Source organism: Ochotona curzoniae, unplaced genomic scaffold (genome assembly GCF_017591425.1).
Source record: "Ochotona curzoniae isolate NIBS_2020 unplaced genomic scaffold, NIBS_Ocur_1.0 contig_2210, whole genome shotgun sequence".
NCBI classification, from domain to species: Eukaryota; Metazoa; Chordata; class Mammalia; order Lagomorpha; family Ochotonidae; genus Ochotona; species Ochotona curzoniae.
Window position 1 is genome coordinate 35,781,601 of NW_024465369.1, and position 24,008 is coordinate 35,805,608.

A 24,008-nucleotide genomic window follows, 5' to 3' on the forward strand; every position below is an offset into this window, starting at 1 on the left:
GAGTTTCCTCAAAGAATGTGAAAATAGATCTTCCTTATGACTTAACAATCCCTTTCCTGGGCATATATCCTAAGAAAACTAAAAGAACATACCAGAGAGATACAAACTCCCAATTCATTGCAGCATTTCTCAATAGCCAAGATATGCAATCAACCTAGATGTCTACACATGCATAAAAGATGTGGCAAATATACAAAATGGAATAATACTCTACCATTAGAAAAGAATAAAACTGGGCTGGTACAATGGCCTAACAGACCAATCCTGTGGTACTGGCAGTCTTTACTGATCACTTCCCAGCTGCTGCACTTCTAATCCAGCTCCCTGCTTATGGCCTAGGAAAGCAGTGGAGGATGGCCCAAGGCCCAAGGCCTCGGGCTGCTGGACACACATGGAAGATCTAGAAGAAGTTCTTGGCTCCTGGTTTTGGATCAGACCAGCTCTGGCCATCAAGACTATTTGGGAAGTGATCCAGTGGATGGAAGGACTCTGTCTCTAACTTCGACTTTTCAAGGAAAAATAAGTACATCCTAAACAAAAAGAATAAAATGCTGATGTTTGCAGCAGAACAAATGGAACTGGAGATTGTTACAGTAAGTGATAAACCAGACACAGAACAATAAACACTACCGGTGTCTTCTCTTTTTTGTGTGCAAGGCACATTATCTAAACTGTGATTACTAGAGGCCAGGAAGGGTAGGGCAGGGGACTGGAGAATGCTGGATTGTAGGTTCCAAGTGAGATGGGTGAAGGTAAGTGGTTTTGGAGTTTTGCAGCACAGTGGAGTAACTAAAACTCACGATAATGTATTCTATTTAGTATAAAGAACTGGAATAATAGGACCTGAAGAGTTTCAAACACGGAGAAACTAGAGGCAAATGGAAAAGCTGGGTGCTAAATATGGTTGATCTATGCTATATCTATGGATTAAAATGTTGCATTGGCACACAAACGTGAAAGTATTAAATGCTAATCTGACATTTGAAAATAAAATAAATTTAAATAGAGAAATTCTAACTTTACATATACATACACATTTCAATTATTTCCTGATTTAAGAAATGACAGTAATTGTGCACATATAGAGTTTCTCTTCTGACCTGAATCTTCAGATTTAGGTACTACAGTACTGGCCAATTTGCTTGTGTATCTTGATATACCTACCAAAGTCTATAATGAGGTCTCCATTTTTTCACAGATTTTACATGCTATAGCACATTTATTAAGTTGACAGCTTCCTTCCATATATAGAAGCAGTATATGCAAACTATAAATGATTGAGACCAAAACACACTGTGCTTCCAGTGGTTTTACTTGTTTCAAGATTTATTTTTTAATTATTTGAAAGGCAGAGCTACAGAGCAAGAAAGAATCTTCCATTCTCTGGCTCACATCCCAAATGGCCACAATGGCCATGGGTGGGCCAAGCTGAAGCCAGGAGCTTCCTCTGGGTCTTCCATATAGGTGCAGGAGCCCAAAAACTTGTGCCATTCTCTGCTACTTTGTCAGGCACATTAGCAGGTAGCTGGATCGGAAGCGGAGCAGCTAAACTCAAACTGGCACCCATATGGGATGCTGGGGTTGCAGGTGGTCGTCTAACTTGATATACTACAATGCTGGTCTCTGTACTTTGCATTTCTAACATCATCACAATGTGGTTAGAACACAAATTCTCTTAATAGCCATATAACTTTCAATTGATGTTTCTAAACTTAGCAGATATTATTCAAAAAGTAAATAAATCTGACATTTTGGTTAGCTTGTACAGTCTTAGACTACATAAATTTTTGCTCAAAATATTTTTGAAATCAAGAAAGTATCTTACAAATTAACTTCTGCTACTAAAAAATTTGGACCTTTATGTGGGGAATCCTTTGCTAAACAAGGTTCTCTTCTCAGATCAGTTTAGGAATCTCTAGTTTACACAAAATTAAACACTTTAACATAAGATTTCCATATGCTTTTATATGCTGAGACGCATTCTGTCTTCAAAAAGACATTTATAAATATGCTGATCATCAAAATCTGAAAAATTACAATCTGGAAACAACTATTGAATTCAGTAATGACTGCGAAACAGTCACAAAATAAAAAGGTATTTTATATTATTAAGCTATTATAAAACCCCTTACCTTTCTCGTTGGTGGGCCATGAGCTTGATTCACTCGGCTGCCAGGAATCTCTCAGCTCTTATTAAGTTAGTGGTTTTCAAGTTAACATCTAGTATTCCTAAGGAAAAGGAGACAAAAAGCAGTGAACATTAACCTGCAAGACGTAAAGAAGCAACCACATACAGTTTCCAAAAGGAAATACTTTAAATGTTTCCTTTATTGTTAAAATGCATGTGAATTTTGCTTTCACGCTACATATTAAAAACAAGCTATACTTTCTCTATTTCAAAGACAGACACCGAGACAGAACATGCAAACTGGCATGTGCTTCCATCATCTGATTCACTCTTCAAATACCTGCAATGGCTGGTACTAGGCTGACCTGAAGCCAGCACTCAGGAAACCAATCCCTTGAGCCATCGCCACTGCTTCCCAGGGGCCATATTATCTCAAAGCTGGATTCAGGGACCAAACCCAGGTAATGGATTCAGCACACTGTAACATCTTGATTGATACAACTGTGCTTCATCCTATATTTTTTAAATATAAAGGTTTCCCTCAAAATCTTCAAAATTCTAGGAAGTAGGACAATGGAACCTTGGTGAAAACAGGAAAATGTAACTTTTCACCAAAATAAATTGGTGCTGACGGTGAATAAAAGGTGGATAGGTCGTGCTGGATATGAGCACCAAAATTCTTAAAACGGAGATTAATGTTTTTGCTTGAACCACTGTTGTATCAAAATATCCAGGGTATTTTTTTTTTCTATAGCTGAATGTTGGATCAGATTCAACTACTGGTGACACATAGCTCAAAATAACAATGGCTTAAATGATTCATAAGCTTATTTCTCTCATGTAAACACTGCAAGTCCAGAACCATGACAAGAAACTCAGTTTTTTGCTTTTGTTGCTTCATCACCCTCAATCTATGGTTTTCCCTTTATGGTTTAAAACAACTCATGTTTTAGCCACATCTGCTCACTAGACAACAAGAACAGAAAGGGAAGAGGAGCACATAGCCTCCCTTTGGCTTCAGAAATTGCCCAGAAAATTTCTCTTTACATTTCACAGGCCAGACCTTAGGCACACAGCCAAAGCTAGCAAGCAGAGAAGATGGGAAAGAAATTGCTTGTTGTGCCACTGGCTTAAATATGAATTGGAATATCCACCAACAAGGGAAAAAAAGAGAAGGAATGCTGGTGGAGAATGAATTATTTCTGTCATCACACTCAATTCATTCTAAAATATAAAATGGCCAGATACGTCAAAGACAACCTTGGCAGTATGCTGAATGGAGCTGCCAAATGCAGAAGATCTTGCCAGTGGTGCACCAAGACCAGTGTTCATAAGAACTTCTCTAAACACGCCAGTCCGTAGACAAAGAGGGAGAAGAGAAAAAAAAAATCAGAAGATGATGACAATGTATTAGAGGAAAGAAAAAGCCTACATCATTATTTGGATGGGTAAATTTATACAAGCAGTCCACCAAATTCAGAAATGATTACTCAGAGCCATTCTGTCCTCATTTCCCAAGGTGAGATGGAGAACCTGGCAAAAATCTCAACTACCTATTGCATTAGGAAAGGCACTACTCCTGGGCGCATGCGGGAAAGTCCACTTTCCTTTACTGTTACCCCTGGAATGCACGCCACTAAAGTCATGTGTGTACTTGGGAGAGTTCCCTATTACACACACTTTTGGAAAGTAAAGTTATACTTTAAGTTCCATAAGGTTGGATGAAACATTCTGCAAATATTTAAAACTAATATAAACACCAAAATTAGAAAGGCTCTCATTTCAAAGTTGATAATAAAAGTCAGTTGCATACACAGAATATTCCTTAGAAGAAAAAGGACTTGAATAGGACATTTAGCTATGTAAATGTAAAATAGGGACTATAAGTGAAAAAGTAGCTCAAAGGACAAACTGCTATGGGAGACAATGCAAATGTTCATATTTTCCAAGTTAAAGGTAAATTTCTACAAATCATTTTTTGGGGGAGAAATGTCTTTTGTTTTACGTATGGCTTTGGGTTTTCCTTTTTGTATAAAGACACTGTGTCCTTACTTTTAATTTCAGCAGTTGCTTACCAAAGCTTAGAAAATCACCCTAAAACACAGCAAGACAGATATCTTCTTACTATTTCAAGTAAAAGGGAGCAAGACTAAGCTTCTGCTTAGCCTGCGTAGAGTATGTCTTACTCAGAATGCAATGTTTATGGTATTTGAGCTTTGAAAACCTTAAGAATAATGTCCTCATTCTTATACCTGAAAGGCAGAGATCTAAGGATCCTGTCCTTTACCACAGTCACACTACCTACTGCACACGTGTTCCTTACATTTGGGTACAACCGACTTGAGTAGGACTCTCCAAACAAAGAAAGACACTGCTATCTCCAAATACCCATCTAACAGCCAAACAGCATGGCAGGAAATAGGGCCAAAAAGGTAGGCATGAGTGAGAAAAAGGAATTCAGTTTCTCCTGGGCATGAACTCAAAATGAGTTTAACAAAACCAAGGGCAATCCTGGGTGGTGGAGAAAAGCTGACTTCTTGTGTTGTGGGAGAAAAAGTGCTAGACAGAAAGGGGGGCAGTCTTCCAGGGTGGCAGTCTTCAAACCAGGTACACATCACAAAGGCTTTCCAAACTATACATCAGCATCCAGGTCTTCATCTTCCCTTTCGTTTTCCTAAAAAAATGATCTGCCTACTTTTCCTGAGTCTTCATTTTCCTACTTTTCAACAGAAGCTCATCTCTTGGGGCCAGCATTATGGCATAGCAAGTTAAGCTTCAGCCTGTAGTGCCAGCATCCTATATGGGTGCCAGTTTGAGTCATAGCTGCTCTACTTCTGATTCAGCTCCCTGGTAATGTGCCTGGAGAGCAGCAGCAGAGGGTGCAAGTGCTTGGACCCTTGCATCCTTGTGGACTCAGAGGCAGCTTTGGGCCAGCCATCTGGGGAGGGATACAGCAGATGGGTGATCTCCTTCACTCCAAGTCCGCCTTTCAAATAATAAATGAATAAATCTTTTTTTTTTTTAAAGTCCACCTTTCTCATCCATTTCAAATCATAAGAGAATACATTGCCCTTTGGGGATGGCACGAAGGCACATTGGCACAAGTGCTTGGGACCCTGCATCCACGAGGTAGACCAGGAAGAAGCTCCTGGCTCCCAGCTTTAGAACAGTTCAGCTCTGGCTACTGTGGCTGTTTCGGGAGTGAACCAGTGGACAGAAGAACTTTCTCCCTTTGTTTCTCCTTCTCTGTAAAATCTGCCTTTCAAAAAAAAAAAAAAAAAACAAAACAAAAAAAATGCAATGCCCCAGGTTATTCAAGTTTTCCAACAAATGATGGCCAATCTCCCATCTTCCCTTTTCCCCCTAGAAATAAGAAGAAATAGAAAGCTTGGAAACAATGATCACCTCCATTCTCCCTAACTTTAGATTCTTCCCACCCTGATTGACTGTGTAAACGTCATCTAAAAAAAAAAAAATGTTTCCCAACAAATGAATAATTTAAAACAGCAGTATCTTTGAAGGCTTCAGTGATCAAGGCACCATTAATCATGTCTTTCCCAATCCTTTCATTTTTGTTAAGAGATACTTTATTTGAAAGGCAAAGTGAGAGAGGGAGGAAGAAACAGAGATCTTCCATTTGCTGATTTATTCCCTAAAAGACCACAAAGGCTAAACTGGACAAAGGTGAAGTCAGTGGCCAGGAGTTTCATCTTGGTCTCTCACACGGGTGAAACACCCCAAGCACTTGGGCCATCTTCTACTGTTTTCCCAGGCACATCAACAGGAAGCTGGATTGGAAGTAGAAAAGTCAGATTTGAATTGGTACCCATATTGGATGCCAGAGTCACAGGCCTTTCCTGATACCCCAGAATATCAAGACCCTTTCCCAGCCTTTTTAAATAAAAATGTATTTATCTTTTATTGGAAAGTCAGACTTACAGAGAGAGGGGAGACAGAGAGAAAGATCTTTTGTCTGCTGGTTCACCCCAGAGTGGCTGCAATGGCTGTAGATGAGCTGATCTGAAGCCAGGAGCCAGGAGCTCCTTCTGGGTCTCCCATGCGAGTACAGGGTCCCAAGGGTCCCAAACTGTCAGGCCATAAGCAGGGAGCTGGATGGGAAGTGGAGCAGCTGGGACACAAACCAGCACCCATACAATATCCTGACACATGTAAGGCTAGGACTTTAGCCTCCTAATCTTAAAAATCTCTGCTCTTTAACATAAACACACAGCTTTAAGAATGTCATTCTGCCCTGTTGAGAAATATTCTGAATTCAAATATATTGTATAGTGTGAATGCAAAAGCAATAATTCTCAATCATTTCTCTCATTCTGCAACTATTAGCTTAAAAATTTTTTTTATCTTGGCAGAGTTACAAGAGACCAAAGAAAAAGCCAAGAAGAAATTTTGAAAGGATTGATATAATTGTTTAAGCTGCTTCCTATAACGCTGGCATTTCATATGGTTACTGGTTCAAGTCCCACATGCCCCGTTTTCCAGTCCAGCTAACATGCCTGCAAAATCAGCAGATGGTCCAAGTGCTTCGACTCCTGCACCTGTGTCGGACACCCAGAAGAAGCGCCTGGCCCACAATTAGGGCCGGCCCAACCCCAGCCATTTAGGGAGTAAACTAGCAGATGGAAGATCTCTCTTTCCCCTTCTCCCTTTTTCAAATACACACATACACACATTTTTAAAAGCTAAATATATACTTATTACAAAGAAGTATGATAAATTAAATACATTTTAAAGCAAAGTACAACTGGATTCAAGTAGGGAGAAAATAAACATATTAAGAAATACAACAATAAGCATTGCTAACTCTGAAAGGTGAGTTTTTAGAAGCTAACAATAGTACTGGACATTATGAAATCTGATGATTGTTTCCACTGAGTCTATATGCTTGAGGAACAGTTCTCATTTTCTTTCTTTCTATTGTTGAATTCTTTACCTAGCGGAGGGTTAAACCTGCAATTGTTTAGGGAACTCAAAGTATGTCACTGTAAAAACTACAAAGATTTTAAAAAGAAAGCAGAGGGAGAGATTTCACTCTGTCTCAATCTGTATCACAAAATATATGATATACATTCACCTCATAAAAATTTTGAAAAAAGATAGTGTGAAGTAACCATGATATTTACTTATGAGAGTGATGTCAATAATCAGAAAAATTAAACCTTTTCAACTATTAAACCTTACAATGAAAAAATATGGAAATAAAGTTAGGAATGTGCAAGGGCATAGTTTATCAAATTTCTTTTTGGGAGAATGTGAGGATAGTAGACAAAATAGTTTCCTAAACATGTGCAGGCCCTAGCCCCTGCAGTCTGTGAACAGGTTAAATTATATAGCGCAAAGGAATATGCAGATATAAAAGGACTGATCGTGGCATGGTAAGATCTGAAGCAGAGGACTTGCTGCGCACACCTGCATGTCTCACCCACAAAAACTGTGAGGTAATAATTTTGGTAAGAAGCTAAGCATGTGGGCACCAGGGTGCCTGCAGTGGCCATCTCATGGGAGCCAGGGGTGTAGGACTGCAGGGAAAACTAAGGGATGGTGATGGCAGGGCTGTACAGGCACCTAGGGCTCACATCCAGGCAAGCAGAGCAAGCCTAGGGGTTTTCCAAATGCATGGTCTAGGACGCAGTTGGGGTAGGGGAGGGGAGAGCCCTAGGTTACTATGCTGGTGGACTTGGCTTGCGGAACTCTGAAAGGGCATGGATCTTGGGTGTGTGAGGGGTAAGGTCCTAAGCCAGCACACGTGCCATGAGCTTGGGGACACTAGAGGGCAGGCAGAGACCCAGGACAGCTCACCACTCTACCGGATCAGGATTCAGAAGGCTGGGCTGAGAAACTCATGTGGTTCTGAACGCAGGGTCTGATCAGGAAAAGGGGCAACAGAAGTGTTGGAGAGAAGACCACTAAGGGAGTGTGCTACAGGTGAGGAGTGACTTCTGAGGGACTTCCATCAACAAGCCCACTGTACTTGCAGGTAATCAGGGGGGCTGAGACCGAGCAGTTTGGAAGGGGGAAGCTGGAAGACCTTTATGGGTCAGACTGATGCACCAGCCCATATAGGAAATCTGAGCTGGGCTAGTAAGCATGGCTCACTGGCAATAACCACACTCTGGTCCACACTAAAGCTAGGACTGGGAGCCAATCTGGCAGGGTTAGATCACAGCACTTGCCAGTGAGAGTTGGAACCAGGAACAAGTAATGTTAGGCTGCACCATGACACTAACCAGGAAACAAGAGAACCAGGTCTGGAGGCAGAATCTGTATGGGATTTGTGGGGCTACCCCAGTGGAACCACAACTTCTGCTGGTTTGCTTAAGAGCTGGGGTGGTGATGGTGTGAAATAGGCATGATCATGGAACCTTCTGACACTCACAGGTACTGGGGTTGGAATCAGGCTGGGTTGGCCCAGGATGCAGCACTTCTAGGTGCATTCAAGACTAGGGTGTAGAGTAGGCCAGGCTACAACATCCACCAGCTCACACAAAGGCCAGAATGGAGGGGGCAGATTATGCCAGGTAAGGCCTACTACCCAACAGAACATGTACGATCTGGATCTGGGTCTGGGAATGAGCCCGGAGAACCACAGGTCCCACTAGTGAGCCATGTGATTCAGGCCTGGGTATTGGTCAGGCCAGGAAAGGTAGCTCCATCCATTGGCGAGTATGTGGGCTGGTTCTGGAGGGGGTTGGACCAGGCAGGGCCAGGCCAAACAGCCCACTGACAGCTGCAGGAGTCAGGCTGGAGTATGGGTCACACCTACTGTTTTGCATGAGCCAGGAATGGGAGCAGACTAGGTAGGGCTGGGCTGCAGCACCTGCCAGCATGTGTTGGGCCAGGACACGGTAGCATCCAATAGCAAAGGCCAAGATGGGGGGTGGGCTATGCCAAGCTGGGTCAGAACAACCAGTGGCACACTTAAGATCTGTGGCTGGGAACAGGCCTTGTTGTGGAGCTAAGGAACCATCCCAACTGGGTTGAGGTTTCCACCTGTGAGCATGAGAGTTGGTATGGGAGAGGCGATCTGGGCTAGACATGACTGTTGTTCCCCGGCATGCATGTGGTCTAGGTCCGGGGTGCACCAGACAAGGCTTGACTCGTGAGAGCCAGAGTAGAAGTAAGATAGGCTGGGTGTGGGTTGGTCATGCAAGGCTGCTGTTCCTGCCAGGACAGGAGGTGGACTAATCCATTCTGGGCAAAGGACCCGCCCATGTGTGTTAAGATCTGCCCCTGGGAGAAGGCCTGATAGAGGAGCTTGGGGGACTGCTCCATCAGGACTCAGTCATTGCAGGTGAGCACAAGAACCAGAGCTGAGAGTAGCCCAAATCAGACCAGGTTACAGTGCTCACTGACATACGTGTGGCTCAGGTCTGGCAGCAGGCCAGGGCCAGTTCATAACAACCCCTTGGCAAACCTGAGAACAAGGATGGGGTGTTGGACAGGCCAGATCGGACCACAACACCAGCCAGTTGAGATTAAGGCCAGGACTAGAGGCTGGCTGGGCTGGGCTAGGCTGCAACATCCACCAGTATGAACTGGAACTGGGGGAAGAATGAGTCAGGCCAGGCTATAGTACTCACCGGCAAATGCTGAGGTGAGGCAGGGCATGCTAGATTGGGCTGCAGCACCATCCCGCACATGTGAGATTCAGGGATGGGGATTATGAGCTGAATAAGGGGCTGTAGCCCCACTGCTGCTGGGCCACTGTTCCCACTGGTGACCATGAGAACTGGGACTACAGACAGACCAGACCAGATAGGGCTACAACACCTGTTGGCTTGCAGGTGAACTGGGTTGAGGGAAAGCCTGGGATAATTGACTGTACCCACTGGTGCATGGCAGAGTAACTACAGGTTGGTTGGGCTTTTTTGCAACATGAGCTAGCAAGTGCCGGAACTAAGGAAAATCCTATCAAGCTGGACTGCTAAACCTCCTGGAAAGTGAAAATCCAGGATTGGGAGAGGGCCCAGTAGGGAGGCTGTGGGCACCTCTCTGATGGGTTGCAACTCCCGCTGGTGAGCATGACAACCAGGGCAGATGGCGAGAATGGCTAGAGAGGCAATGGCACCCGCTGGCATGTGTAGGCTGGATAGTAGGGTTGGCTGTGTTGAGTTAGGATTCAATGCCCATGGACATGTAGGAGAGCTGAATGGAATGTAGGACAGACTGGACCAGTCTGCTGCACATTCTGGCAAGCACAGAAACCAGGCCTTGGGGCAGGCTGGGCGGGGCGGGGAGGGAGGTATTGGGGTTGCTCTGACTAGGCTGCAATTCCTGCTGGTGTACGTGATGGTAGAGTGTGTGGTGGGCAGGGTTGGGCTGGGCCACAGTATCCATAAGCGATGGGACTGGAGGCAGGACTGACCCAACAACTGCAACTACCAGTGTGTATGTAGGTGGATGTGGGTGACAGATCAAGCCAGATCCCATACTGGCAAGCACAAACAAGAGTCAGGCCTGGAATCACCTCAGACAAGGTTTCTTTGGGGATCCCCTCAATGAACTGTTAAGACTCAGAACTGCAACCATGGGGAGAATTGCAGGATCTCTGTGTGGTCTGACCATGAATTGCGTGTGTCAGAACTGGGCATCTTAAGTGAGTAAGATGGAGCAGTGGATGGCATGCCCAGATGGAGGATATGGCAGTCCACTGGGACCTGTAGAGAACATCTGGTACCAGCACAAAGGAGGACAGAACAAATTGCTCTACTACCTCAGCCAAACGTTGACAGCAAACATCTGGGTGAATGCAGACCTGGGGTGGACTGTATCAAACAACATCAAAAATAAAATCAAAAGTTAAGCATGTGGTAATTTGTGAGGCAGGAATTGAAAACATAGTGAGCAAAGTCTTTGTAAGCTACTAACAGGATGGGCCTCCACTGCAGCAACACCTGACAGCTTTCTCCATGCTATAATTTACTTACTTACTGGCCAAGTGTCACAAAGACCTGATCCTAAAGCTCACCTTGGTAACAGCAATATGACTATAAACCTAAATCCAGTAGTTTGAAAACCTGTAGCTACCCATTAGTAGGACTTCATTCCCTTTTCAGGGTTAAAAGAGCTTTGAGTTCATACATTATAAAAAACTGAGTGGTATATTCCATTATGAAACACTGAAACAATGTAGAAAACAATACCCATTTCTGGGTTGTCAAAAATGAATACATGCAAATACATACTATATTACATGGCTTTTAAAATAACATTAACTTTGCAAATTTCATTACATATCACCTTGACTTTACATGCTTAAATAACCTAATCTTACGATCTCCTCTATTTTTAAGTCCAGACTGAGAACCATAAATTTAGTTCAACTTTTAGATAGTTTTTTTTCATTCATCTTTAATCCACAGATTTGATATTACCCATAATTTTGACATTTAAGTTAATCAACGAAGAGAAATTAAACTATTCAGAAGAAAAATATAATCCTATCTCTGATGAGCAATGCAACAGTTTTGATTTTTCCCCAACTCACAATATACATGACAGACGTCCTTCACACATTTCACAATGCCTTCAGACTACACTAAGGCTTTGATCAAATCCCACAAAGCTGACAGGAAATGTAAGAGCATCACAGATTATTGGAGACTTCATTGAGCAGTGAACAGTGGAATCAGTTCAGTATCTCAAAAAAATATTCTTTAATAACAATTATCCAATTTTAAGTTAAATTTTATTTTAAAAATTTCATTTTGTTCCTTAGTAAAATAAGGTACACAATTTTCTTGCACTACTGTGTGAAGTTACAATAGACTAGATTAATAAATACAAAGAACTTAGAGCTTAGCATTTATGCATATGAAAGCGCTAGTGCAAATTTTACTGATAATATTTTAGATTTGGTAATGGGATAAATTATGTGACATAATAGCCATTGCATTGTTGTTACTCAAGGCAAATTAAAAATTATTTTTGTAACAGTGAAAAGAAATTCACAGCTCACCAAAAACTACAGTAATTTATAGTTATCACAACTCTCAAGAGCACAACATGTAGAAGGCACAAAAATTATATATATTCCCATTACAACACTAGTAAATTCACCCCTCTCCTCAAGGTATGTCAAAATTTAAGTGAAAAGGGCTGACGGTATTAATGGGTAAGGTCACTGCCTGCAGCCTGGCATCCCATATGAGCGCAAATTCCAGTCCCAGCTGCTCCACTAATGAGCCAGCTCCCTGCTAAGTGTACCTGGGAAAGCAGTGGAGAATGGCCAAGTGCATGGGAAACCTGAAAGAAGCTCCAGTCCTTCTGGCCATTTGGGGAAGAAACCAAGAGATGAAAGATCTCTCTCCTACCTCTCCCTCTCTCTTTCTAACTCATTCAAATACATAAATCATAAATAAAAATTTAAATGAAAGTTATATTATTAAAGGAATAACCTTTGACCCAGTGACAATTACAAACAGAGGCAGTTATACTAGTTGAGTAATTAGAAAAAAACTTCTAAAGAACAGAATCGTGGGTGTTTTAAAATAAATTAATTTTTAATTGCTCACATAGCAGAGCTGGTAGAGGTAGGGTATGGGATGGGGTGGAAAGCAGGTAAAGAGACAGGGAGCTCCTATCTATCTGTTCATACCCCCAAACACCTGTGATGGCAAGGGCTTGGGCCTGGGCCAGGGCCATAGCTGGGAGTCAGGAATGCAGGTCAGTTCCTCCACACAGGAACCTGCTGCCCTGAGCATAGCCCCTCCTCCCAGGTTCTGCACTGGTGGGCTGCTGGAACCAGAAACTAGCAGCTGAATGCAGGCACTCCAATGTGGAAGTTGAGTGCCTCAACCACTGTGATAACCACCCACTCCACAATGGTGATATTTTAATTTATTTAAATGTTTAGCTAAATTATTTAATTCCCATTATGAGGAAGAAACGAAAAATCTCACAAGAATGTTTATAGTGGAAAAGTTATAGCAAAAGAAAAAGAAAACTAAACTTTATGGAAATTAGTGTGTCAACATTTTATAACAAAGTACAGATACGCTATATAAATTTGATACAGAAAAACCTGGCTTTGGCTAATGTGTATATGATCTGGTGTAAAAAAAAAAAAATGAGAAAATCAAGTGGAATGAAAATATTGAGATGGTAAATTCTAGCACAAATTATAAATCCGTAGGGAAAGTTCAACTTTTACCAAAGCTCCCAAGAAGCTGGCTGCCGGCCTGCCTTGCAGACACATCCCAAGCACGCCTGGAGAGGCTGTCTGCCCGAGACTATTGTTACTACTATTGAATGTCAACAACAATAATCACTATTCTTTACCCTGGGTCCTCATTAAGTTCCTAGCTCTAATAGCATTGCGTATACGCTATTTAAACGTTAACAACACAGCTGAGCTAAATATCAGTCTCCTTAAAGATAAGGAAACTAAAGCACAGAAACCTTCTATAATTTGCTTAAGTTACCACAGCTAATAATTAAGTAGCAGTCTCATGACAATCTGGCTCCTAATAACTACCCTTTGGCATTGATTACATGCTATGTGCCAGAGGAAGTTACTGAGGAAACAAAAACCCATTCAGTTTGGCTATAATACATTCTCATTGAAGAGTTACTGATACGGAAATTAGTTTGTCATTATGATTTAAGAATGCATAATTACAAATACAGAAATCCTATAAAAACTATAGTTGAGAAAGTAGCTCTTAAACAATAAAAAGTAGCAGATATTCAATGTGCAAACCACACAAAACTTAAGGAATATTGTTAGTGGACTGTCAAATTTTTCAATAAAGCTTAAGAGAAACAAGGTGAATGAAATTACAATTTGTTCCAAAAGATCAGGAGCAGGTAACTAACTTCAGAATGATCAAGTCAATTAAATGACCTTAACATTGCTGAATGGAGGCCAGGTTGTGGCACAGCATGTTAAACAACGGCTTACATCAGCATCTCAACTCCTATCAGACCACCAATTCGTGTCCTGGCTGTTTTGCTTCCTATCCAGTTCCCTGTTAATGAACCTGGGAGAGCAGTAGAAGATGGCCCAAGTACGTGGGCCCATCATTCCTGTGGAAGATCTGGAGGAAGTTCTAAGCTCCTGGCTTAGGCCTTGGCCGGGGCAGTCATTTAGGGAGAGAAACAGCAGATAGAAAAATCTCTGTCATTCTTCCAAATAAATTAAAAAAAAAAATTTTTTAATCCTGCAAAATAACACAACTTGTTACTATTAATAGTTCTCAATGAAGAAATCACATTTTATTAATAATCACAACTTTCAAGTTGGAAAATTATAGAATATATAGTGCATTAACACTTTTATAACAGTATAAATTTCCTTAACATTTTGAAGAGGTCAAAATTTGGCAACCATAGAAACATTTTTAAGCCCTTGGGATTAGTATTTATTAGTATTTAATCCACTTGGGATTAGTATTCTATGAGAACAAATAAGACATGTGTATAGAAATGTTCAAATCAATGCTACAGTAGTCAAAAACAGGAAATAATTATGTTGCTGTTGGGCATGTAAAACTGCAGTCTTGGATTGTGGTTTTGTTAGCTATAGAGAACTATCAAATATTACAGAGGTTATAGAACGTGGGAAAACACAATGCTGTAAAATAACACATGTATAATCCCATGAAAATGATAACACGTGTAACAGAAGGAAGCACAAATAACAAAAACACTTGCTGTTAGTATGGCACTACTGCAGTTGAATTCTACCATTTCCAAAGTGTTCAAACAAGTACAAAAAACATACTAGCCCAAACCTTAACTGGGAAAAACAAAGCTTTTTGTTTTTCAAAAATTGCAGACCAAAGCAGTAAAACCAGAATGATGATGACTTAGGTTCCATTAGGCAAACTAAAGAACACTTAGGGAATATATTTATAAGTTTAAGGCCAATGTTATTAAAGCAAAAAAAAAAAGCAAATTTGAGGCCCACTATCTTGAAGATACAGAGTACAGACTTGATTAGGCCAAGACCCCAAGCACTTTATGTGTATCTCTTCTTGTAAAAATTTTAAATCAAAATTTACTGTAATTGCTAAAATGTCAAGAAGGAAAAGGCAAACAAACACTACAGGTATTTAAAAATGAACACACTAGTTTCAAGATAGCCAAAAATGAAATATCTAAGATATATTTATATTTAGTACTTACTATGGAAAATTTTTATAATTATTGGTGACAATTCATAAGCTTCCTGAATATAAAATGATACGCAATTTTTTAATCTTGAGAAACAGAACAAAGAAAATAAATGTTCTAGGGAGTTCTCCCTTGGTATTATAAATAGGTAAATACGATCCTTACTATGCAAATATTAAAATTACATAAAGTGGGGCTTGGTGCGGTAGCCTGGTGACTAATGTCCTCACCTTGCAAGCAGCGGGATCCCCTATGGGCACTGGTTCTAATCCCAGCAGCCCTGTGTCCCATCTAGCTCCCTGCTGGTGGCCTGGGAAAGCAGTCAAGAAAGCCCAAAGCCTTGGGACCCTGCACCCACGAGGGAGACCCTGAGGAGGCTTCTTGTTTTGGATAGACTTAGCCCCAGTCGTTGTGGCCACTTGGGGAGTGAATCAGCAGATGGAAGATCTCCTTCTCTTTCCTCCTCTCTGTGTATCTGACTTTACATTAAAAATAAATATTTTTTAAAAGTTGCATAAAGTGGGGCCAACGAGGTGGTAGAGCCAGCTAATCCTCTATTTGCAGGACCAGCATCCCACGTGGGCACCAGCTTTAATCCCAGCTGCTCCACTTGCATTTCAGTTTCCTGCTTATAGCCTGGGAAAGCAGCAAGAATGGCTCAAGTGCTTAGGTCTCTGCACCCACAGGGGAGATCAAGAAGCTTCTGGCTTCGAACTAGCTCAGCTTTGGCCATTACTGCCATTTGGGGAGCGACCACTGAATGGAAGATCTCTGTTTCTCCCTCATTTTCTGTAACTCCTTAAAATAAATAAATCTTTAAAAAAAATTGTATAAAGAAAGCATGCAGCACTTAACTTTTTGGCCTCCAAGAACAAGTATAAGACAAATAACACTAAATTACTGACTTAATGCAAAGTTGTTTCTTTTGAATATATTTAAATTATAATCAACAGCGTAATCAACATTACATACATTAATTTTTACAAGGATGAGTTGATATTCAAATATTGTCATTCACTGGGTTTTAAACAAGGGAGGTTCTGGTTAAATATCTAGTTGTAAAGAAGACTTCAACTACTTAATCTTCACTAAGGACATTTCAGTAAGAAAAACAAAGAAATAGACACCAGCTTATACATCATAATGGCAGGAAGAACCTGAAGACAAAATAAGTGAAATACATGTAGCAAGAATGGTGGAATTTTGATTTGATCTAACAATTTATCAGCAGAGAACACCTAGATCATTAAACACCCAAGTTTCCCAAAATACAAAACTTTTGAGAAGCAGAAATGTAAAGCGAGCTCTCACCTGGCACTCCCCAGATGCCAACAGCAGCTGGGAGTGGACCAGACTCATGCTAGGAGCTGGGAACTCCTCCCGAATCTCCTGTTTTCACTCATGAGTAGCAAGAGTCAACTATTTTGACAATAATCTATTGTCTTGCCCGCTCCCAGAACACAAAAATTCAAGTAGAAATACAGGTGATTTCTTCCAGCTGATGTTAAAGTTAACAGATGCTTGGTAGAAACCATATCTTTCAAAAATTTTGAGAGTCAAAGAGCCAGAGAACATTCTCATACACTGCTTCACTCCCCAAATGGCCACAGGGACAAGGGGACGGGAGTGTCAAAAAGGAATTAACACCAGGAGCCAGCAACTCAATTCAGGTCTCCCACAAGCAGACAGAAACCCACCTACTTAGCCAAGCAGCAAAGGTACAATTTACCAAAGGTAGAATCTGGAGTTTACAGTCGAACCCAAGTAATCTGTTTAACATATGGGCCTAAATGGTGCCCTAACTATCAGGCCAAAATGCCCAGCATATATCATTTTTAAAAGAAGGTCGCATAACTTCCAAATCCTGAAAACCAATGAAAAGGACTCCCTTAATTTGTTGTTAAGGAGTTGAAGTATAGCCATTTCTACTCTTCGGTTTAAAAATAAAGACTGGTGGATATCTCACTGCTTAACATGCCATTGTCCCACATACTGGGATTCACAGCACCTGGGTTTGGTAACTGGCGCAGCTTCTGATTCCAGCTAATATGTGCCATAGAACGCAGGGGAAGGTGGCTAAAGTAGCTGGGTCCCTGCTACCCACATGGGATAACTAGACTTGACTTCCAGGCTTCCAGCCTCTTCCTGACCCAGTCCCAGAGACTGCAAGGATTTGGGGAGTGAACCAGCAGACGGAAGCCCTCTCTCCCTAACAAACACAAACTCCAAAAGAAGAAGTCTATGGAGCAATTTCTACATTGTTGTTGATAATATAGTGCCCCAAATACAAAATCAACATTATAATCAGGTATTCAAAAAAAAGGATTTACATGAATCTCAACCAGATCTACAAAAGTATTGTGTATCTTAAACAGAAAAAGTCACTGAAAGAAAACTCCTATTTTACTGATAATTCTAACTTTAAAAACTGAAGCTCTAAATTAGAAAAACACATTTCAAATAATTCTTGAAAAGTTAACAGCAGCAACATCCTCTCAGAACAAGATTAAACAATCTTGGAAAGGCAGTATGCACATCATCACAGATGCTGTATTTTACAAAGACTAGCATTGTTAAATTACTGATCTTTTTTTTAATATTTATTTTATTTTTATTGGAAGGCGGATATACAGAGAGGAGAGACAGAGAGGAAGATCTTCCGTCCACTGATTCACTCCCCAAGTGAGCGCAACGGCCGATGTGCTATGCCGATCTGAAGCCAGGAGCCTCTTTGGGTCTCCCACATGGGTGCAGGGTCCCAAGGCTTTGGGCCGTCCTCGACTGCTTTCCCAGGCCACAGGCAGGGAGCTGGAAGGGAAGCGGGGCTGCTGGGATTAGAACCGGCGCCCATATGGGATCCTGGGCGTGCAAGGCGAGGACCTTAACCACTGTGCCACCGTGCCGGGCCCTAAATTACTGATCTTAAAGATTCCAGAGCTAATTGTTCCTGACCTGAGAAGGGTGTATTTTTTTTAACAACCTGTGCATAATGTTCCCATCATTTTGTTTAAGTGTTTACATTGGGCTCTTCAAATCAATGAAACAAATTTAAATACAAGATAAAATTACAACCGTGTTTCTATTTCAGAGCATTTAACCCTGCAGTTATTTTTAACAAGCTTTTGTTTAAAGAAAAAACCTTACCTTTACAATTTGGTACAATAGGCCTGGACATTTTGGCTATTAAAGATTATGTTTCTTATGGTTATTACTGACAACAGCAATGCCAGTGGTTATGAATTTCTTTAAATAAGAAGTTCGCTCAGAGGACAGTTCTTTTTTCTAATTGCAAATACATACTTAAGTGCATACACGTGTGATTGCCTCCCAATCCCGTAACGTCCATTATTATCATTTATCAATTAGCCAATAGGTGTGCGGTCCATCAGAAGCAATTCCTTTTACCACCCTACACTCCCCGATAAGTAAAGGTAGTGTTACATTACTTGGAAGCACAAATCGTCCCCAGCTCCTCCAGGGAACGCGCGCGCGCGCGCGCGCACACACACACACACACACACATCCTCGTGTAGCCCTGCTTCCTAGGATATTGATTTTTAAAAGGCACTGATTTCCCTACAGAAGATCTGCAGTCCACATTGGTAAGCCTAAAATGGGGGGGAGGGGAGGGAACTATCAGAATCAATCTGCACCCACACCTTGACCCCACCCCACCTGGAGAAAGGGGGAGGGGTGCAGCGAATGTGCGGGTGGCGGAAAGGACAGAGAAGGGCCGAGACTAGCAGCTCCCAGGTCTTCCTAGCCGTTCAGGTTCCGCCCAACACAACGACCCTGGACCCTATCTGCGGTGTCGCCTCCCGATTCTCCTCTCCCTCCGTGCCACCATCACCAGCCCACGGTCCTCCACCGCCTGAGTCCCTGGGTGGAGCGAGGCCAAAGTGGGCCCTCTTTCTGCTCCATCTCCCCGCGTCCTCATCGGATCCGACACCTCGGGGACCTCCGGCCCCAGCCGGGAAGGGGAAGCAGCATCGGAGGGAGGGGGTCCAAGGCGAGCCGCTATCCCTTTTTCCTCCTCGTCAAGGAAAGCGCGCGCGAGGGAGGGGCCGGAACAACGAACGCCAGTTACCTAACGGTCCGGCCCGGCCGCTCAGGCTCCTGCCGCCGCCGCGCGCCGCCGGCCGAGCGGGCAGCACCGCCTCCGTCGCCCCCGGGGCTGGGGACCGCGACGGCGGCGCCTGAGGGGGATGAGAGGCGGGGGGTGGGGACGGGGTGAATGACGTCGCCATGTTAGCGCTTTTCTTTCCCTTTCCCTACAGTCTCCAGCCCTGAGGCCCTCTCCCCATCGCCACTCACCTCTCCGGGTCACTGGTTCATGGTCTTTTCGGTGGTCCAGCAGCCCGGGGAACAGCCGTGTTTACAAACTACCCCGGAGGAAAGGGCTGAACCGCACTTTAAAGGCCACGGGCTCCCACAGGCTTCCGTCCTCTCTCGCGAGATCAGACTGACAAGCCTTCTCTCCGCCCCACTCCCGGCATCCCCCTTTTCTTCTCGCGTCCCTGCTGGCCACGCAACACGCCCCTTCTTGCCTTCCTCGAGAGGCAGCGCCTCCGGGTCAGGTGATTCCATCAAGTTTAAGGAAAGGGGCGGGTCCGGACGGGGTGGGGGAGAGGGCCGGAAAGAGGGGGCGGGAACACAAGACCACCCGGGCGCTGAGGATTGGACAAAGCGCCTCGAGGGCGGGATCAGAGCCGGAGCGTCGTCGTGGTAACCCTGGAGCTGCCACGGGCCGTGCGGACCGCCCTGCTGGAGGCGGGAGCCGGGAGCAGGTGGCAGAGGGCGCGGCAAGGTGTCGGGCTTGGCTTGGGAGACTGCGAGTGGCTGGAAAGCGAGCAGGTGTTCGAGCCCTGCTCCAAGGGCTCACCCTGTTTCCGCTGCTGTCATTTCCTGGTCCCTGGTAAGGGAGGTGGGAAATGGAGGGGAGGTGCGCCTCTAACCCACCTCCCGGCCATCCTGAAACCTGAGAGGGGGAAGCTTTGGTTGGACTGAAGTCTAGCAGAGACAGAGATCGCCGATAATAAAATGAGTAGGTTCTGAAGGGAAAAAGAAAAAAGCCTTTACCCTGAATGGGTTTTCTTTGAATGTTACTAGGCCATAAACTATAACTGGTTTTTCCTAACACCTGGTTTCAGTATGGTATTGGCATGTAATTACATTTAAAGTCATTTACCAAAAGAAAATACACTGTCTGCTACTGTATCACCATCATTTAAAAGTATGCAATGATTTGTGTGTAACAGCATACATATTACAGTATTCCATTTTATTCATTTTCCCTGTGCAGATAAAACTGCTTCAGTATGAAAAAAATCACTTTAATTCTTTACAACTGCAACAATTCCTTACTAATGTTTCCTAAAGCTCCAAAGCACACCAAATTAGAAAATGACAGCAGCAGTACCCTTTGCCTAGAGTGCTGTCTCTTGATTCTTAGTGGGTCTTGGTAAGGTCAAAGAAATGTCAAGCTGTTTGTTTTTAAGTAGGTACAGAAAGATCATTTGATCAATTTAACATGAGAACAAAATAAACCATCTTTACAACTCTGTAACTGATACAGGTACACTCCTAAGAACTAAGAAGGAAGGGAAATAATTCTTACTATTACTTTATGCTTCTCTATACAATGTAAAGCTTTTAGTGTTAACTGTAGTTGGTTGTTAAATTAGGCATAAATTAAAAAATATGATATAACGCTTCTGTGAAAATTTGCATCATCTACTAAATGAGCTTTTTTCAGTGCCTAGTTTTTAAAATATATATAGATATTGATTTCTAAGCTCCAGCAAAATAATGACTCCACACCATCTATTCGTTTCTGGCCCACATACTTGTAGAAGAGGCAACTCATTCTTACAAAATCAGTTGTTAACTACCCATGAAGCCTGAAAGAAACCATATTATTAATGAATCAATTGATTGGATAGAAGTATTTATTGGAAAGTTAGAGATCTTCCATCTACTGGTTTACTCCCCAAGGGGTCGCAATGGTCAGGGCTGAGCCAGGCCAAAGGCAGGAGCCAGGAGCTTCATACAAATCTTCCTTGGGGCAGGAGATGCTCTGCTGCTTTTCCCAGGCCATTCATGGGAGCTGAATTGGAATTAGAGCAGCCAGGACTGCTATGGATGAACTGGTGGTATCCATACAGGATACCAGCCTCATAGGTAGTAACTTTGCCCACTGTGCCACAATGCTGGCACCAAAAATCAAACAGTTAACAGTTTAGTTCTTAAGTTAAAATGAGGGTACCATCCCAATATCATATTAGTAATATAATAGTGTGAATGTAATGGTGATAAAACAATAAAACCTTAGAAATTCAGATTGTTGATGAAAATTATATTGGACATAATGTGTTATTGACAATCACAAACTGTTAGGTCTAGAAAACATTGATTAAAATGGTACTCTGCTTTATCCCCAAAACATCTAATGTGAGAAAAGGAAATATCACTCAATTAGAGCAGATTTTAAAATTTCCTCTCCTTGTTCCTGTGTCTTCACTCTGTTGTCAAGTATGTGATGAAGTCTTGCTCTATCTAGATTGGATGGAAACACCTGCAACAACCAGGAGTGGATCATGCCACAGCTGAGAGCTGAAAACACAATCCAGGTCTCCCTTGTGAGTGATAGGAACCTGTGAGCTGTGGCTTAGCCCCCTGCATTTGCATTAGCAGGTGCCAATATCAGATATCAGTCAGATACTCAGATATGGGATGAGTGTCTTAACTACCAGGTTAAATTCGCACCCCACTAAAGTGCTGGTTACGAAAAATCCCAGGAATCAGCAGTCAATTCTAAATGCTCTCAGAGCCTTGCAAATGCCTCCATATGCGGTCTTTTCACCTTGATTACAAGCATGATAGAGTTGTTAATCCACTAATCTGTACTGCTCATAAAAATTCTAGAATTCTGCACCATATGCAAGCTAGGGTAAAGAGAAAGAATTAAAATTTTAAGTAACTTTCCCTTTTTCTTGATATTTTCATCTTTTTGAAAGGCAGCGTGAAAAAAAAAAAAAAAACAGAGGTAGAGAGATATTCTACCATTGAGTCACTCCCTAAATACCAGCAACAGTCAGGGCTGGGTCAGGCTGAAGCCAGGGGCCAGGGGCCAGGAGCTCCATCCAGGTCTCCCAGCTGGGTGGCAGGGGCGCAGGCACACAGCCATCATCTGCCTCCCGGGATGCGTTAGCACAGAGCTGGCACTCAGAGCTGGGATGTGAGCTTAATGTGCTGTACCCCGCTGCCCATTCCAGAATTCATTTTTCAAACATAGTTTCTGAGGTGGCATTTAGTGTAGCAGATAAGACACCCACTTTTAGAGGCCTAGCTTCAGCTGCTACAAGCATCTGGTGAAATCAACAGTTTGGCGCTCTATATGCCTCTTATAGAAGTAATACATTTTAAAAAGACACCTACCTCCTACATTTTGGAGTACCTGGTTTGCTTCCTGGCTCAGCCGTTGATTCCTGCTCCCTGCTAATGGGCTGTTGGAGGCAGTAGTCATGGTTTAATAATTAGGTTCCTGCTGCCCACATGAAGACCTGGATTGAGTTCCCAGCTCTGTGGCTCTGACCCAGGCCAATGCATTGCAGACAACTGAGCCGTGAACCAGTGGAGGCAGCTGTCATTGTCTCACAAATAAAAAGAAAGAAAAAGAAAAAAAAAGAAAAGGCAAACAAAGGTTCTGCTTGTCTATTGCTGAGTAAAACTCAGAATATAATAGCAGGGCATCACCTATGTCTTCCTTTGCACAGCTTTTCCTGGGCTGAGGGGAACGAACCTCTTCATTTTTCTCTTCAAGATACAGCCCAATTCAATGGACGAATTGGGATTTTATCCATGAGATCAAGAGATGTCAACTGAATTTGAATTGTGGTAACGCAGCAAGGTGGAGAAATCCACCATGAGGAGAGGGTTCGGGGAAGGGTGGGGGGAATCCCAGTGCCCATAACACTTTGTCACATAATGCAATGCAATTAATAAAAAAAGAGATGGGGGGGGCTTGGGGAAGCAGGGCATAATTATAGCCAATTGAATCTAAGGGATGACATTTGGCAGCACAGCCTCAAGACATTTTAATTGATTTTCTTGGCAGCTTCTGTCTCATGGCAGATCTTCTTGACCCACTGACAACCCAAGGTTTTCCTGAACATTCCTGAATGGCTCATGTTAAAGTTACCTCCTCAATACCTGTCCTCATTATGCAAATTTCTGTTCAGAATATTTCAAGTGTAGAGAAGCCCAGCCCAAATCCTTGGGTTATCAAAAGAATGTATAATCAATTGTGTGTATCATCATGGGGCAAAAATTAAAGAACTGTATTTATCTTCACAGCATTCCCATGAGTTTAAGCCAGCTGCAGTACAACCATCCCAGAGAGGGAAAACAGAATTTAACAATGTTTTTATGTTAGCTCTCACCTAAATCTATAGTGATCACCATAATTATATTCTGCTCTCCACATACCACCAAGTTAACAGTAAGAGTGAGTGAAACCCTTTCTAGTATAGCATTCTCTGGCATTCCAGTAGCTACCCTTTTTGGCTTCCCTTAACCAGTCTATTTTGTCAAGCTGATGCCTACATGGTACCCAAAGCCATGGATTCCTTATGTCAGAAGCCAGGTCACGACTGGTGGTGGTCCCATGGGTCCTCTTGGGTCCTTGGACTATGTTTGTTCCAGTAACCTTCCTACCGTGGTTAGGTCAAGTGTCAACTGATAGCTT

The 24,008-nt window shown here is 42.6% G+C and overlaps 1 protein-coding gene across 5 annotated transcripts in view; it reads right to left on the reverse strand.

The window, feature by feature from the left end:
- The window catches only part of ATF2 (activating transcription factor 2), a 95,342-nt gene that overhangs the window by 67,137 nt on the left and 4,197 nt on the right, over positions 1–24,008 (reverse strand). For 3 of the 5 annotated variants that reach the window (XM_040971761.1, XM_040971751.1, XM_040971765.1), the window contains exons 1-2: positions 19,577–19,735; positions 2,133–2,229 (exon numbers count right to left, since the gene is read on the reverse strand). The gene's annotated coding sequence lies outside the window, so the exon portion shown is untranslated. Of the gene's footprint in view, positions 1–2,132; positions 2,230–19,576; positions 19,736–24,008 lie in introns of those variants that run through there. The other 2 variants (XM_040971752.1, XM_040971753.1) reach the window with 1 other exon arrangement.